Genomic DNA, 18,117 nt, shown 5'->3' on the forward strand with positions numbered 1-18,117 from the left:
CCCATTGTTCTTTTGTTTGGCTGCTGGGGGGGGGAGAAAGGGAGGGGGTGATATCATTCCAACTTGCAGTACAGCAGTAAAGAGTGATTGAAGTTTATCAGAGCACAAGTCACATGACTTGTGGCAGCTGGGAAATTTACAATATGTCTAGCCCCATGTCAGATATCAAAATTGAATATAAAAAAAATCTGTTTGCTGTTTTGAGAAATGGATTTCAGTGCAGAATTCTGCTGGAGCAGCACTGTTAACTGATTCATTTTGAAAAAAAAAAATGTTTTTCCCATGACAGTATCCCTTTAACAGTATTCCAAAGCTTCAAGGCTGTTTACGTAGTATGGTATGGTTTTATCATAATTGGAGGATTTACAATTTTGCTGGCCCATATCATTTGTTGTAATGTGAGTGGGTGAATTGCTTCTTGCTCTATATATATCCATTGTTTTTGGGAGGGGTGAAGGTTCCACATTGTCATTTGTTCCAATATTGCCGCTTTGTAGTAGTTTTCTATATTAGGTGCTCCGAATCCCCCGTCTTTCATATGGAGTTGTATGAATTTTTGCTTAATTCTTGGTCCCCCCCCAAATAAACGTATCCAGTGTTGTTTGGATGCAGTTCAATAATAGTCTGGGTATTGTAATTGGTAAAGTTCTACAGAGATATATTAATTGTGGTAAGGCCATCATCTTTATCGTTGCCATTCATCGCAGCCATGAGAGGTGTAGGGGATTCCATTTTTCTAGTTGTTTTTGTATTTTAGTAAGAATTGGAGGATAGTTACTGTTATACGTTGTAGCTATAGTATCTCCCAACTCTATGCCCAGATATGTAATTATATGCTGTTTCCACTGGAAAGGATATTTCTGTTTCAATTGTGCTACTTGGTTTATTGGAATCTTAAGTGACAGTGCTTGTGTTTTGTTAATGTTAAGTTTATAATAAGAAACTTGGCTGTATTCCAAGAGTGTTTTGAAAAACTCTTCCAGAGATTGGCTGGGATTTTTGAGCGATAAAATTACATCATCTGCGAAAAGTGCCAGTTTAAATTCTGATTGTCCTATCTGGACTCCTGTTATTTTTACAGTCTCTTATTACTTTTGCCAGTGGTTCTAGGATCAAATTAAAAATTGTTGGAGAAAGAGGGCACCCCTGTCTCGTCCCATTAGTGATGGCAATTGGCTCCGATAGGAATCCCATGTTGGTAACTTGGGCTGATGGTTTGGTGTATAGGGCTTGTATTGCTTGAAGTATTGTTCCTTTCATACCTTATGCTTGTAATAATTCCACCATATATTGCCAATTTACCCTGTCAAACGCCTTTTCGGCATCTAAGGCTAAGAGGATTGTGGGTGTACTTTGCCTTGTGACTTTTTCTATAATCGCCAACATTTTCCTGGTATTGTCAGTTCATTGTCTCCCTTTTATAAATCCTGTTTGATCCTGATGTATAATAGTTGGTAGTATATCCTTTAATCTATTGGCCAATATTTTTGCGTACAATTTAAAATCACAGTTAAGCAATGATATTGGTCTATCTGCATGGAGGGGTGAGTAAAAAAATTAGGGGCATTTGCCCGGGGGGCAGGGGGGGGAGGGTTTTTTTATTACGGGTTGAATTCTCCTTTAAGGACACATCTTGGCTCACAGGACTGGCATTCTTGTGTAACAGAACAAACTGATCCTGAGAGTGAGACATTTGAGCTAGTGAATGCAAATTCAGATGCTGTGTCTACATGCCATACAATGACCACTGCCAACCAACTAAATCCAGCAGATTTAACAGATTCTTAACTTGGAAATCACTCATCCGAGCTATCACCTGCCTAACCCACATAGCTCACTCCTTCAAACGTACCTTATCTACAAATGTAAGAACCTGTTAAGGAAGGCATCACTGTAAAAATGTCTACACAGTGGCAGAACTTAAACAATCCAAAAACATCCGCACTATGCAATATGAAGTCTATTGTAAAGAGATCAGTTGCATCACAGTGGACAAACCCATCCCTAAAGACAGTACTTTGAGGAAGCTTGACCCCATTCCTTGACCAAACTGGCCTATTGAGAGTAGTAGTCTTGCAGACACCTTCTGGGACAGATGGAGAAAGCAACACATATCCACTTTGCTGCCATAGAACAAATGGCAAACTGCCAAACCCAACCTCAAATCTGATGAGAAAATGAATGGCCTTTAGGTCTTGTCACCAAAACATTTCCAAGTGAGGATGGAAGAGTCCGCAAAGTTAAGGTCAAAACCTCCAAACAAGGAGAAACAAAATTGTTCCTCAGGCCAGTTTCCGAACTGACTTTACTGCTATCTCCTGAGGAATAGGTGGCATCTATAGATACCAGATGGGGAGTGTCATATCTTCAGCATAAACTGTCATCATGCTGTTATATTTCATCGCTCACTTGTGGTGAACTCCCTCTGCTGGCCATTTCAGGTATATATCCAGCACCTCCATAATAAATAGGTGGAAAGTGTTGGACTAAACCTTTGCATTATCCAGCACCTCCATAAGGCCTGTTACAGCATTATATTTGTACTTATTGGGCCTTGTGGGAGCTAAGACTCCATTTTACAGCTCGTGGTGTGGAAGAAGCATACAGTTTCTCATTCTCCCTTTATGGTAGCATCGCTGCTAAGGAAATGGACTTAAATCTGCATTAAGCCACATCTACAGATGCCCGCACCTCAGAGACACTGCTGCATAAATGTTTTGCACCAGTACATGTGTTTATGCTGCAGTTATATGCTCACATGTTACATGTTTGTATATTGTATAGTTCATTGCAAACATACTTATTGTATTTTCTTAAACTGTGCCAAAGGAATGGACGGCACTCCACTTGAAGAGGAAAAAAGTCTTTATTACAAGCTAAAAATAGGGATCAAAAGCCCTACGCGTTTCGGGATACAATCCCTTAATCATAGGCATTGCCAGGGCCGGACTGGAAGGAAAAAGCAGCCCTGGCAAAAGTATCACAGCAGCCCATGTATTCACGCGCATGCAACGCATGATATATATTTCCAACCTCAAGATTAACTAAAATTTGTGTTTATTCATAGATATTTTAAGTGTCCATTACCATATAATCCTCAGCAATATTATACACCCTATGTGCTGGAACTGGCTATTGCAACAAATATCTCACCTTAGTTTCTATCACAACTATTCTATCAAATGGATTAGTGGCCCTATACTTATAGTATATTCTTAATTTTCCTTTGTGTACCCCCAGCTAGACCATGCGCCCTTTAATTACCATGTGTGTCATAGGGCCAAAGTGTGGCATACTTGAAGAGACTAGGCTGCCACATGTAACAGCTCATTTACATATTAAATACAGGCGAGCAGTCCAGTTACATTTTAAAGCAAGCGGCCCATCGGGCATTTGCCCGAACCCACAGATTGCCAGTCCGGGCCTGATGTATGTATGATGTATGTAAGAATAAAAGAAGTCAGAATGATATATTGGCATATTTCTGAATTTTTAATACCCACCATAAAATCACCTTAAATGACCTTAAATGACAGAGCACATACCCTGCAAAAGCGCCCCAGGCAAATGACACACTAAGTTCCAAGTATAGTTCTGTTGATATGGATGATTTTACTTTGTTGAGACACAGATATTTGTTCATGGGTGTCTACATTACAGCAGTATAGTACTTTATATCCATACTATGCTTGGTTGAAATGGCATATATACACAGATTCATCACATTTGTGGCAAGGCCACAAAGGTTTTGGCTAGGGGAGCATGTCTAGAAGTTCACTCTTATCCAGAGCACTAGGGATTATGCTCTGTGCTCTGGCTGTAGGTAAAAAGGGTGTGCATGCACATTATCTGAGGGCAGAAACTATAAAAAATACACAATGAAGACAAATTGAAACATTGCTTAAGGGATACTGTCATCAGAAAATATGTTTTTTTCCAAAACACATAGTGCTACTCCAGCAGAATTCTGCACTGAAATCCATTTCTCAGAAGAGCAAACAGATTTTTTTATATTCAATTTTGAAATCTGACATGAGGCTAGACATTTTGTCAATTTCCCAGCTGCCCCTGGTCATGTGACTTGTGCCTGCACTTTAGGAGAGAAATGCTTTCTGGCAGGCTGCTGTTTTTCCTTCTCAATGTAACTGAATGTGTCTCAGTGGGACATGGGCTTTTACTATTGAGTGTTGTTCTTAGATCTACCAGGCAGCTGTTATCTTGTGTTAGGGAGCGGTTATCTGGTTACCTTCCCATTGTTATTTTGTTTGGCTGCTGGGGGGGGAGAGGTTGATATCACTCCAACTTGCAGTACAGCAGTAAAGAGTGATTGAAGCACAAGTCACATGACTGGGGCAGCTGGGAAACTGACAATATGTCTAGCCCCATGTCAGATTTCAAAATTGAATATAAAAAAATCTGTTTGCTGTTTTGAGAGATGGATTTCAGTGCAGAATTCTGCTGGAACAGCACTATTGACTGATTCAGCCAGTCTGTCAACTTGTGATCCTCCCGTAATTCTTGTCCGAACAGTCTTCCTTGCGCTAGCGGCCCCTCCCAGCATGCCTGGGGGCTGCAGTATACACAAGACTTCTTGTTATTTATTTCCTTTTCAGCAGCCCTGGAATGTCTAGGCATGTTGGAAGTTGTAGTCCAGTATCAGCTGAATGCTTTACTCAGGAGGCAGCTAAAACTCCAATCCTCCCACTCACTGGGATTAATATTTAGAATTTATTCTAACTGTGCCTGGTAGTATTCAAACATAGTTGGAGGGCCACACTTTTCTTTCCTGGTGCTCCACAATCTCTGGTTTTTGGGTGGCTTTATATCCTGTAATAAACTGGAGACCCTGGTTCAACTCTTGTGGCGCCTCCTGGAGAATTAATTTATTTAGAGGAGAGTTTAAAGCAACCTGACAACTTGCAGGTACCATTCTTACAAAACCGGGACCATGACCTCAGTACCCCTGTCAGTGATGGTACCAACCATTCTGGAGCATAGATCCCAAAGCTGTAATAAACATTAGCAATAATGCTACAGGCAAGTGCATCTTATCATCGGCTGACATCCCTGTAATTAGCTCTTGTTTTTTCCAACAAGAATGTCTTTCCTTTCTACACAAGTATCTCCAGCAACAACAAGATTCTATCAGAAATACAATCTGCTCAGGAAACTTACAATCAGTGATGATAATACCCAGTAACAACAAGAATGAAGAAGATTCTACATCTGATGATTGAGATTCTCTCCCTGCTGAGAGGTAAGGGATTCTCTGAACCAAATACCACTGTTATATTGGGGTGTGCCCTGGGTAACTATAACAGGGTGACTGTTACGCCAATGTTTCTATATATCTGTAACCTTGCTATGAGCTAAGGGGGCTAACCTGAAGGCCAGTTAGGGGGAGATTTGGGATGAGTGATTATTTGTACCCTGAGTACCCCTGGAACTATAGCAGGGTGACTGTTACCCCAATATTTCTATATATCTGTAACCTTGTTATTAGCTAAGGGGGCTCAGCCTGAAGGCCAGTTAGGGGGAGATTTGGGTACCCCTGGAATTATAGCAGGGTGACTGTTACCCCATACCCCCCAACTGTCCCGCTTTTCGCGGGACAGTCCTGCTTTAGACAGCCCATTCCGCTGTCCAATATTGTCAGCTTAATGTCCCGCTTTACTGTGGCTCTTTCGTTTATTTACACTGGCTGCACTTACCGGAACTAGCATAGTCTCGCGAGAAGAGACTATGACCGTGACGTCATGATGCTTCAGGAGTCCTTGACCTTGGCATAAAATCTGGGAAGTTGCACATTGAGGCGAGACACCATCATGTCTATTGATAGGGTCCCCCATTTGGTTGTTATTGCTTTGAATATGTCCAGATTTAAGCGCCACTCCCTTGGATCTAGCGTATGTCTGCTGAGGTAGTCTGCTTGCCAATTTTGTACCCTAGGAATGAAGATCACGGATATGTGGCTGTTGTTTTCTGCCCAAGTCATAATTTTTGTTACTTCCTTGAGAGATGAAGCACTCCTTGTGCCCCCTTGGCAATTGAGATATGCTACGGTCGAGCAGTTGTCTGATTGAATTCGTATGTGTCTGTGCATTTGCTGCCAGTGTGTGAGGGAATTTAAGACCGCTCTGATCTCCAATATATTGATATACAGATTGGACTCCTGATCTGACCACCTCCCTTGGCATACCGTTGGGGGCCAAGAGGCCCCCCACCCTCGAAGGCTTGCATCTGTTGTTATGTCCTGTATGGGAAGGTCCCATAGTCTGCCATGCCATGGTCGAGGTAGAGAGGGCCACCACCCCAGGCTGTGCCTGACTGTAAAAGACAGGTGAAATTTTTAGGAGAGGTCTTGGTGGTTCTTGTTCCAGTGTCTTAGGAAGATTTTTGTAATGGTCGTAAGTGTGATTTTGCAAAGGGAACAGCCTTTATGCTCACTGCCATGAGGCCTAGCACTCTGAGAATCTCTTGTGCTGATGGTGATTGACTTTGTTGTAGGTGTATGGCAGTCCTGTAAAGTTCAATAGGGAGGAACACTTTTCGGAGTGTTGTGTCCAGGGTCATTCCCAAAAAGTCTAGCTCTGTGTAGGGTTGAGTTGGCTTTTTGGGTGGTTGATAATCCAACCGTGATTGTGAAGAAGAGTTTGGAGACATTTTTCTGTGTCTCTCCGCCATGTCTCTGGATGTTGCTGAAATTATGAGATTGTCTAAGTAAGCCGTGACATGTATGCCTTGTGTTCTTAGTACTGCTAGTAGTGCATTTAGAACTTTTGTAAACATGCGAGGTGCTGATGTGAGGCCGAATGGAAGGGCCTGAAATTTAAAGTGAGTCTGATGTACCGCAAACCTGAGGTAGCGCTGGTAGCCTTCGTATATTGGTATGTGCAAGTAAGCATCTTTAATGTCTATCTTGGACATGAAAGTGTTTGGTTTTAAAGCCTTTACAATGGATGGAAGAGATTCCATCTTGAACCTGTCATATCTGACAAATCGGTTGGGTGGTTGTAAAGTGAGTACCGGCCGGTACCCTGCATCTTTCTTTGTAACTAAAAATAGATTTGATAGAAGCCTGGGAACAGGTTGGATGACTTTCTTTTGTAGTTGTTCTTGTATTATCTGCATGAGAGCTTGTCCCTTCTCTGTTGAGAGGGAATGGTTGAGGAAACAAACATGTTTCGTGGAAGTGTTGTTTGGAAAGGTATTTTGTACCCTTGTGAAACTATTCGTTGAACCCAGGGATCCATTATAGACTTCTTCCAATTGTCTGCAAAGTGTTTGTGAAGGAAGGCTAGTCAAGAATCTTGACTTTTAGCCGTCGTTGACTTTTGAGGAAATTTGGTTTGATTTTGCCAAGATGGTCTGTAACGTCTGTTAGACTGACCTTGGTTTTGTTGTCTGGTTGTTCTTGACTGTTTGTTGCTTGAGGTCCAAGGTCTGTGATGATAATTCCCACAATGGAATTCATGCCTTGGCCGTTTGCCTTGAGGTAAAAAGGCCCCTTTTCCTCCAGTATCATCAGAGATAATTTGTTTGAGCTTGTTGCCAAATAATTGAGAACCTGAGAAATTTAAAGATGTGAGTCTGTGATGCTGTGTCACCTTACCACTGCCGTAGCCATAATGCCCTGAGGCTGCTGAAGCCCTGGCAGTGAATCTAGTTATATCTAGTGCTGCTTCTCCCAAGAATGTGAAGGCTGATTTAATCTTTAATATGGTCTCTTTTAATGCCTCTGGTTCAGTGGGCAGTGAGTGTAAAATTTCCTGGCACCAGAACTGGGCTGTTTTATCAACCGTTGAAGCAGCTGCTGCCGGTCTTGAAATAGCTGCGGCACTTTGAAAGTCCTTTTTGAGTGCTGAATCCATTTTCCTGTCCATTGGTTCTTTAAGAGAACCTGCATCTTCTGCTGGTAGCATAGTATTACGGGATAGTCTCACGATGGGTGGGTCTACTTTGGGAATCTTATCCCATAATTTGTATTCCTCTACTGGTAAGTATTGAAAAATCTTATATTACCCTTTTTGTCTGGTTGTGACCATTCATTATCAATGACTCTACTTGTAGATTTGCAGACTGGGAAAGATCTAGGCTGCTTACCAGAGTTGCCAAGGACTTTGTCCGCTTTAGAAAGAGGAACTTGTTCCTGTTTGATCTCTCATGTTGCAAAAATAGATCTGAGAAGATCCTTAACGTCTTCAGGCTGTTTAGAGCTGTCCTCTGAAGACGTTGATTGTGAATCTGATAATGATGGGTCCCCTGAGCTAGAGTATGCACCTGATTTATCTGGAGAATTAGGGGACATATCAGGAAATTCATCCTCTGATACAGGAGAAGGAGATCTCTTGCGCTTTCTTCTCCCTCCCTTAATTTCATGTTTCTGTGGTTGTTTGACTATTGTGCGGTCTAATGTGGCTTGAATGGTAGATTGGAACCAATTCATAAATTGAGCCATTTCTAATGAAGTGTGGTCTAGATTGGAAGTACCTTGTACCTGTTGTGAGACTGAGGTTGGAATGTTAGATGCTTGTGACACATCTGGTTGGCTCTACATCGGTAGAGGGTTACAGTTGCATAGTTGCTGTTTGTACATTGCCTTCTTGTGTAGCATGTACTATTGCTGAAGCCGTGATATTATTGACAGAAAAATTTGAGGCGTCCACAGAGGGAGGCTGTAGCCTTATTGAAGAGACAGAGCGGGATCGCGCCTTACATTTTGCTGATGCCTTAGGTGCCTTTTTTATTTTGATATTAGTTTCATTGCCTATCTGGTAAGTCTATTTCCTCAATTAAGGAAACTAAGTCCTCATCGGCAGACGCCATGTTTAAAGTGTAAGGATGTTTACTGACCGTTGCGCTAAAACACTGTTTGAGACTCCGTGATTTGTGTGTGTAAACTGCGCTGCTTCTATTGCGCTTGTGCGCCTGAAGTCAAAGATGGCCGCCGTTAACTCAGAAGCAAAGTCTTGCGTGTCTGGAGTGTGAAGATGGCTGCCTGAAATGTGAGCAGGAAATAGAACGTTGTTCGCGGTGGAAGGCAATGGTCCTGTTTGGAACGCAAGTTGCCGTAATGTGTGTAGTAATATATATATAGACCGATTGTAAATAATCCTTAGGTAGAAGGTATCCTGAGTTTTTATGACTCCTTCAAAGGAGCCCATCCTGTCTTGTAATAAGATGCAAAAATAAGATAAGAAATAGGTGGGACACCTTCCAAGAGACCATCTGGAGAGGGTCTTTTACATTTCAAAGAGAAACTGTTTGTACAGTTGTTATTGGTAAAAGGGACATTTAAAGAAATTAGCTGGTTTTCCTATTTAACTTGTCATCAGCCAATCAGAACTATTCCCCATTTGGGTCAATGGCATAGAAACAGTATAACAATGGAATTGGTTGAAAAAAGAAAAGAGAAGGGGAAGGAGGGCTGAAGAGAAAGGGAAGGAGAGCAGGAGAGATTAGGAAGCAGAGGAGAAGAGTTAGGGAAGAAGAGGGAGAGAGAGAAGGAAGGAAGTATAACCTGTGGGCACATTTTAAAAGATCTCTGTATAATTTGCTGTCTCTGGGCTGGATAATCTGAATAAATCGTTTCATCTCTGGGAACCTTGGTTGCATCTTTTACCTGGCTGTAGTAAATTGCGGACTCTACATTTCTCATAACATTATACGGATACAACATTTTGGTGCCGTGACTAGTGACCAGAAGAAGCGTTAAGGATTAGTGACTCAAAAGCCTGCAAGCCCTGTGGAGCCCTGAAAGGAAGGAAGGTTGGAACCCTAGGACTGTGGTCTGGACACTGGTGACCGTGAACCTCAAGGGTTGGTAAGAACATTGTTTTTTTTTTTTTTTTACCTATTTCTTGTTAGCATTTTTTTAATATATTTTTTATATATATAATGGCTGCAGTTGATAAAAGCAATAAGGGAGAAAATGTCAGCATATGGTTAATAAATTATATTAAAAACCATGTGTAAGGGGCCCGAAGGCTCAGCCAGGAGTAGCGGAACAAAGAGGAAGCACAGTCCAATAGTTCTAGGTACAGGCAAGGGTATAGAAAGAGAGTGGTCGAAGTCCAGGCAATAAGGTCGGTTCAGGCAGCAAAGGTTCAGAATATGAAGTCAGGCAAAGGTCAATACACAGGATCAGGAATGATAAACACAGGAAGAGCACCCAGGAACTCACGAGGAAGAACCTATAGTAGGGCACAGTCTGCAGTGCTTCAGCATCTTTTATAGGCCTCCTTTGGCGCCAAAACAGACGCAGTGGCGTCATGACGCTGGCGTCTTCACGCATGCGTTTTGACGCTGGCGGATATTCTGATGCTGGCGTGATGTCACAGAACTGCGACCAGAAGGAAGCACATGGAGAACGCCGTCATCTTGGGACCCAGGTAAGAACTCCTTACACCATGGGGGACCATATGAAATCCCACAGGAATGTAAAGATTCATGGGATTTAATGAAAATTTTTATAGCTGACAGTGTTTTTGATAAGAAAACTAAGGAATCAAAACGTAAAGGAATGGTCCTTCAGGGATTATTATCCTGTTGTTTAAAAATGGCAGAGATTATTAAACAAAAGGATAATGATTTTACAGAACAGACTGACAGGTATAAAACTTTGCTGAAAGAGTCAAATGAAAAGATTTCTGAGTTAAGATTGCATGCCATTACTACTGGTGAAGCATTAATTGAAAAATACAATCTGTGTGACCGTTTAACAAAAACAAATGATGAATTGTCAGTGAAAATACAGGATGTAGAGAAGGAGCTGGAGGAACACAAGCATGCAGTAAATATTGCTTTTGATAAAGTTGGTGAAAAACCTGATCAACTTTGTCAAAACAATATTTGCAAATTTATAGAGCACAAACAAATTTATACATGGAATGAATTGGATCAAGCATCTAGTTTCCCAGCAGCCCCTGTTGTCACTACCACTGTATTAAACACTGACAATTCAGGTGAGGTACAACTCATATCAAAGCAATTAAAGCCTCAGGAGATGGATGCTATTGTTAGAGAGATTGGGCAGGTACCACAATATGACAAATAGATTCATGAAATGGTTCCGTGAATTAATAAGGGTTAGAGAAACATATAACCTGAATACAGACGATATAGATAGAATCTTACAAAGAATTGTTGGAAATGGTTTGTGGGTTAGGATTGTACAGAACTGTGGACAGCAGCGTAGGACAAGGGATGTTTTTAGAGAAATGCTGAGAGCGTTGTATGGCATTAGGTTAAATGTGTCATTGTCTGGTAAGATTAAACAGATGAAACAGGAATGTCTATATGAACTATGTGATAGGATAGCCACAGTGATGGATCAATTGATGACTGGTAATCCAGGATTTGAACATGGTGGCTTACTCCATCGAGTGATGTTGTTGGAGGCTTTAGAAGAGGATGTCAGGGAAGGAATATTATCAGTCACACCTGACCCTACTGATTTAAAAGACATTCTATTAAGGGCAGATAATTTGTGGAGGAAAAGGAGTAGAAAGGAAAGTTTTGCAGTTGATGCCGCTAGAATTTTTAGGGTAGAAGGACAACAAAAGAAAGAGTATGCTGGATTTAGAGGGCCTCAGAAAGGAAATGTGTCTTACAATTCAGACTGGCAGAGGAAAAAGGGGAGATATGAACAGGAGAAGAAAGATAGGGCTCCTAGACAATCCTGGATACCTTTTTCTCAATTGAAAAGAGAGCCATATGGAATATGATACCATAAGGGCTGAGAGAGATCTTTTGAAACAAAACGTTTCTGTGCTAGAGGCAGAATTGTCCAAATTAAGGTGTGTCTCTCTTACAACTTCTGGTGTTACAGACCAAGGGGGAGGTATTCAACACAGAGCTATAAACCTGTGAATACCAATGTAGAACACTTTAATAGTTTTTTTTTTGCACTTAACTTTGTTGTTTTATGTGGAATACATGGAGTAATATGTTTTTCCAAGTTATATCTTTCAGGAAAAGGTCTTCCAGCAGAAGGATCAATGTACCTGAATCTTTGGTCATTACTTTTATTTACCATTTTTCATACCACAATTAAGTAGGACTGGAGATAATCGAATCATGCTGAACGGTTTTTAAAATTTTCTTAATGGTTTTCCTAACAGTAATTTGATGGATGGCAGTGGCAAAAGCACAGGTCTATCCTGCAAAAAAATGCTCAAGGAACCAAAGCTTTCAAGTGGGGGAGTGAATACATTAACATAATAATTAAGCAAAGGTGTTGGAGCTGGACACCACAGAGCAAGCTTTGAATGGATACAGTAGTGCAGTGGGCTGGATACTGTTGTAATTTCAAAATATGTTCTACAGAATTCCTCTGAGCTAAAGTTTTTCCCCAAATAAAACAGTTTGTGATTGTGATTAAGGACTAAAGATGTGTGAATGTTATCTGATGTCAAGTATCTCAATCCTATGTGAAAAGATAGGAAGTAAACTCATTAACATACAAAAAGGACATTGTTTGCAAATTTCTATAAACACTTAAGACTTTTGCTTATGCATTTACATTACTGTTATTCCATGTTTTCTGTTTACTGTACATGTTTTGTTTTAATGTATAAAAAAAAATCCCAGAGAGTTGCCCAGAGATAGTACAAATATATTGATTAATTATGTGTATCTGCCTAGGGATGCTAAACAAGGGCTCACATTTAGCATATGGTCAATAGAGAGGGTATTGGGAGCTAAATGTATAGACGGGTGGATTTAGGAAAAAAATATATATACAAATATATACTCAAAATATTGATGTTATTGCTGCATATTTGCAGGTTTAAAGTACAATCATTAATATTTTGACTGAATAAGGTTGGGGTGATATTGTGTCCAAAGCTACAGTTGGTGGCAAGGTGGGATGTGAAAGCAACAGGAATACAGCTGAAGGATGACAAAGAGAGACAATGCCATCTAACACCAGCAAAAGTACAAGATCCTAGGTACTCAACTCAACTGCTACTGAGAGCAAAATGGAATAAAGAGAGCCAAGCCTTTGGAGGAATTCCACACAGATTTAGAGTGCTCACCTGAACGTAATTACCCTCTCGGGTGCCGGGTGCTAGACAGTCCACAGGACCTCCTGCTCAAGGTCCAAATATTTCGAACATCCAAAGAAAACTGTAGCACACCGATCAAACTTGTCTTGTGAAGAAAAGTGTTTTTATTGGCTCACGGCAGACAAAGTTTGGCAACGTTTCGGGCCACGCAGGGCCCTTTATCAAGCCTAAACTTACATTCAAAGTACTGTGTTAAATACCAAAGAAAAAGAGGGAGGAGTGGAGAAACAATGGTAGTGATCCTTCACGGATTGGTTAAGATTCAATGCTAATATACATAATTAATTGATAAATTTAAATAATGGAGTGACACATGTGAATAATTTAGTGAATCCTCAGAGATAGGTTAAAATTCAAACCCTGCATACAAAATTAGTGCAATAATTACAAACCATTATGTTTGATTGGAAATTTTTTTGTGCACCCATGTAATAAAATATCCATAAAAAGTCCATAAATAGCAAAAACAAAAAAATAGTATGAACATTATGAAACAAGTGTAAAGTAGTTACATATGAAAATACTGTCACCTTAAAGTGCATATATGTATAAAAATTAATTTGTAATTCCCAATCAGGGAGAATATGAATGAATGAACTGAGGCGCAATCACGGTACTTTAACTGCATACTCAGCCCATTTTTCTCCCCAATAATCTTGGGTTATGCAGATGATGGTACCCGCACTCAGATGGTTCATTCAAGGACCTTAAAAAGACAAAAATTGTTCGTTAGAATACATATGTATATACATAGTAAATATTTCAAAAAACCAGCACTGGTAAAAAATCTGCCTACCTACTGATAAATAAACATAGATGGGGTATAGTCTTTATTCAGGCCCCTCGGCCACACTGTGTCCAACCTATGGATCCACTGCATTTCTAATTTTTGTAATGCTAGCAGTCTATTGCCCCCTCTCCTCTGAACTGGAACAGAATCAATTATTTGAAATTTTAATTGACTAATTGCATGTCCTGCTGATCGAAAAATTTCCAATCAAACATAATGGTTTGTAATTATTGCACTAATTTTGTATGCAGGGTTTGAATTTTAACCTATCTCTGAGGATTCACTAAATTATTCACATGTGTCACTCCATTATTTAAATTTATCAATTAATTATGTATATTAGCATTGAATCTTAACCAATCCGTGAAGGATCACTACCATTGTTTCTCCACTCCTCCCTCTTTTTCTTTGGTATTTAACACAGTACTTTGAATGTAAGTTTAGGCTTGATAAAGGGCCCTGCGTGGCCCGAAACGTTGCCAAACTTTATGTCTGCCGTGAGCCAATAAAAACACTTTTCTTCACAAGACAAGTTTGATCGGTGTGCTACAGTTTTCTTTGGATGTTCGAAGCCTTTGGAGGAAAACCAAATGCAGCAAGGACATTATCTTGTCTATTGAGCAGGGAAGTGGGGGAGTGATGGAAGTGGCAAACAATCCTGCCTGGATCATAAAGTCCCCAACTCTGGAAAGTATGGAATTTGTGGACATGAACAGTTCCACAGTCTGCATAAGGATTTGCACTAATTCTCTGCAAATACTGAATATGGCTCATACAGTAAGATGGTGCATATTTCTCAATGGTGACTGAACATATCAACTGAGGAGAGAATCGACTCATTCATCTAATTCATAACATACACCAAAACTGCCACTTGCAATAGTGTTGGATACCTTATTCATCCTAAATGAGGGAACATAAAGAGCCGGAGAAGTGATATGTAACTAGTTCTAGCAGAATTTTTTAGAAATATTTAAGAGCCTTGGTTTAGCATTCCTTACAACATAATGGCATCATATTATTTATTGATTTAAAAAAAAAAAAATTGTATATGTTGTGGATCAATTCTGAGTAGAACTGATCCAAGTGGGAGAGTGTAGTAATATATATAGACCGATTGGAATTAATCCTTAGGTAGAAGGTATCCTGAGTTTTTATGACTCCTTCAAAGGAGCCCATCCTGTCTTGTAATAAAATGCAAAAATAAGATAAGAAATAGGTGGGACACCTTCCAAAAGACCATCTGGAGAGGGTCTTTTACATTTCAAAGAGAAACTGTTTGTACAGTTGTTATTGGTAAAAGGGACATTTAAAGAAATTAGCTGGTTTTCCTGTTTAACTTGTCATCAGCCAATCAGAACTATTCCCCATTTGGGTCAATGGCATAGAAACAGTATAACAATGGAATTGGTTTTTGGCTGAAAAAAGAAAAGAGAAGGGGAAGGAGGGCTGAAGAGAAAGGGAAGGAGAGCAGGAGAGATTAGGAAGCAGAGGAGAAGAGTTAGGGAAGAAGAGGGAGAGAGACAAGGAAGGAAGTATAACCTGTGGGCACATTTTGAAAGATCTCTGTATCATTTGCTGTCTCTGGGCTGGATAATCTGAATAAATCGTTTCATCTCTGGGAACCTTGGTTGCATCTTTTACCTGGCTGTGGTAAATTGCGGACTCTACATTTCTTATACACTATACGGATAATATTGCGGAATACACAACAATGTGTTCTGCACTGGACTGCTGTTGCTATCATTTCACAATTTTTTTTTTTTTTTTTTTTTTTTTTTATAGTTTTTTACAGTCTTTGCAGCTTTCATATGGGAGTCATTGACCACTTCTAAAAAGCAAATGCTCTGTAAGGCTACAAATGTATTGTTATTGCTACTTGGTTTTCCCTATCTTTCTATTCACCCCTCTCCTATTCATCTTCCTGTCTCTTATTTAAATCAATGTATGGTTGCTAGGGGAATCTGCACCCTAGCAACCAGATTGCTTAAAATGCAAATTGAAGAGTTGCTGAATAAAAAGCTAAATAACTCAAAAGCCTTAAATAACAAAAAAATTGAAACCTTTTGCAAATTGTCTCAGAATATCACTCTCTACATCATACTAAAAGTTATCTCAAAGGTGAACAACCCCTTTAAGGTTAATTGGCACCTATGCCTATGATTAAGTGCAGAAACGCACTAAACACAAAATACTATGCATTAATCTACTTTTGGCCTGAAATTATAAGCCTGTCTGTGGAATCTGTGAGTGTCTGCTATCTTCTGTTTGGTTGAATAACTCCACCTTGAGCTGTAGGTCTGGGGCTTGCGCACCCAGACCCCACATTTACATTGGTGAGATTATAAATTTAGTGGTTTTACAATGGGAGTTTTTCTTCTATTTTCTAAATTAATTGGCACCTGACAAAAGTGTGTGTTTGGCTTGAGATAAGGAAATTAAGTAAAATCCACTGTGACAGGAATTGTAGGGAATATCTGAATTTTCCTTGTTGGTGTTATTTTTAAAAAATAATAAACATGCATGACAGCCAATGATGCAGCTTATGCACAACAGTCTACAAATATGTTCTGCCTCCTCACATAAAATTAATATTGGAGTACATAATAAACATTGTATTATGCTCAGAGATTGGGAATGCCATTGATATATATTGTTTTAGGATCAACTAGGACTGCATATTAATTGACATGAACAGAATAGAACTGGCTGGCTAGTTGCATTGCACTATGAATCAGTTTAAAGAAACTTGCTCATCTTACTCACAAGGATTTTTTTCCCTTTTCCATAGACGGGAAAGCAGGAAATGCAATATAAGTGCCATCTGGTAAGAAATTCAGAATTGCCATGGCATCCTACTCTGCAACAAGGTGTCATCCATAACAGATACACAGGAGTCCACATTATCACTGACAAGGGTCATTGTTTTCAATTGAGGCAGAATCTGTCAAATCAGAGAAATTAAGTACTGTGAGAAAATGTTTTATTCTGCTGATATTTATATTATCACTTTAGGAGAAAGTTGGATTTTTTTTTCAGCTGTGATTTTTGCATACTATTAAACCTGCAATTGTATTGTTTTTGAAGTTCAAATGAGTGTATTTTTGCCTAGAAGGGTACACTACATTTAATTATCAAATATTGTTTATGCAAATTGACCTATGACAGTTTAAATCAGGGATCCCCAACCCTTTGAACCCATGAGCAACATTCAGCTGTTAAATGAGTTGGGGAGCAACACTAGCAAGAAAAACGTTTTTGGGGTGCCGCATAAGGGCTGTGATTGGCCATTTGGTATCCCCTATGTAGACTGTCAACCTACTTGAGGCTCTGTTTGGCAGAATATGGGGTTTTTATGCAACAACAACTTGCCTCTAAGTCAATAATTCAAAAATAAACTCTTGGTTTGAGGCCACTGGGAGCAACATCCAAGGGGTTGGAGAGCAACATGTTGCTCGCGAGCTACTGGTTGGGGATCATTGGTTTAAATAATATGGGACTCAATACTACATAATAGTATATTAGTGAGATTTTATTGATTGCTTAATATTCAGGCATTTATGAAACAAGTGCTTTGTAGAATATTGAGTGAACGATATCTGCATCGAAGGGGTTAAGTGGAATGTTTCCACCAGTTTTTAAATATAACATATTTACTATTTTAGAACACGTGCATTCCTGAGATCTGTACTCTGTTTTAATTAAGGAAACATTATTTGTATTGTATTGCATTGTTATCTATTGGCTTTATGATGATTCAAAATTCTTTATAACTCTGCCTGCACACTATGGCCACAGTCTATATACCATTAAAGACAAGAAAATCCTCAGTAACTGGTAATATAACCCCCTGGTGACTCTAATCCAAGGGTCGTCCCTAACCTTTTTTTTACCTGTCAGCCACATTCAAATGTAAAAAGCATTGGGAAGCCACATGAACAGGAGAAAAGCTCCTGTAAGCTGTTAAATAAGTGTTATGATTGGCTATTTGGTAGCCCTGTCAGTGCCAGGCCAAGTCACTTGGGTGCCCCAGCAACTGGTGAGAGTCCCTGTCCTCTTCTGTGAGTAAATTTTGTGTGCGCACTTGAGCACCAACAAGCAGCAGTAGGGAGAGACAGGGGGTCCAGGATATTGTTAAAACCGCATTCAGCTCCACCAGGGCCTGAAATAGGGTAGTGCAGGCAGAAGAGGTACGTGCCTAGTACCACCTCACCATTGCACCTTAGGCAGGTGCCTCTGCCTCCCCTTAATTCCAAC

The 18,117-nt window shown here is 39.9% G+C and overlaps 1 protein-coding gene and 1 pseudogene across 9 annotated transcripts in view; one reads left to right on the forward strand and one right to left on the reverse strand.

Annotated features, from left to right (window-relative positions):
• Positions 1-18,117, reverse strand: part of ca10.L (carbonic anhydrase X L homeolog) — a 267,865-nt gene that overhangs the window by 16,486 nt on the left and 233,262 nt on the right. Inside the window, exon 8 of one of the 9 annotated variants that reach the window (XR_005964729.1) lies at positions 16,627-16,804. The exons of 6 other annotated variants lie outside the window; for them this stretch is intronic. The gene's annotated coding sequence lies outside the window, so the exon portion shown is untranslated. Of the gene's footprint in view, positions 1-16,626; positions 16,805-18,117 lie in introns of those variants that run through there. 2 more of the 9 variants (XR_005964732.1, XR_005964733.1) reach the window with 2 other exon arrangements.
• LOC108704134 lies at positions 9,883-11,970 on the forward strand (annotated as a pseudogene).

This window comes from Xenopus laevis, chromosome 9_10S (genome assembly GCF_017654675.1).
Source record: "Xenopus laevis strain J_2021 chromosome 9_10S, Xenopus_laevis_v10.1, whole genome shotgun sequence".
Classification (NCBI taxonomy): Eukaryota; Metazoa; Chordata; class Amphibia; order Anura; family Pipidae; genus Xenopus; species Xenopus laevis.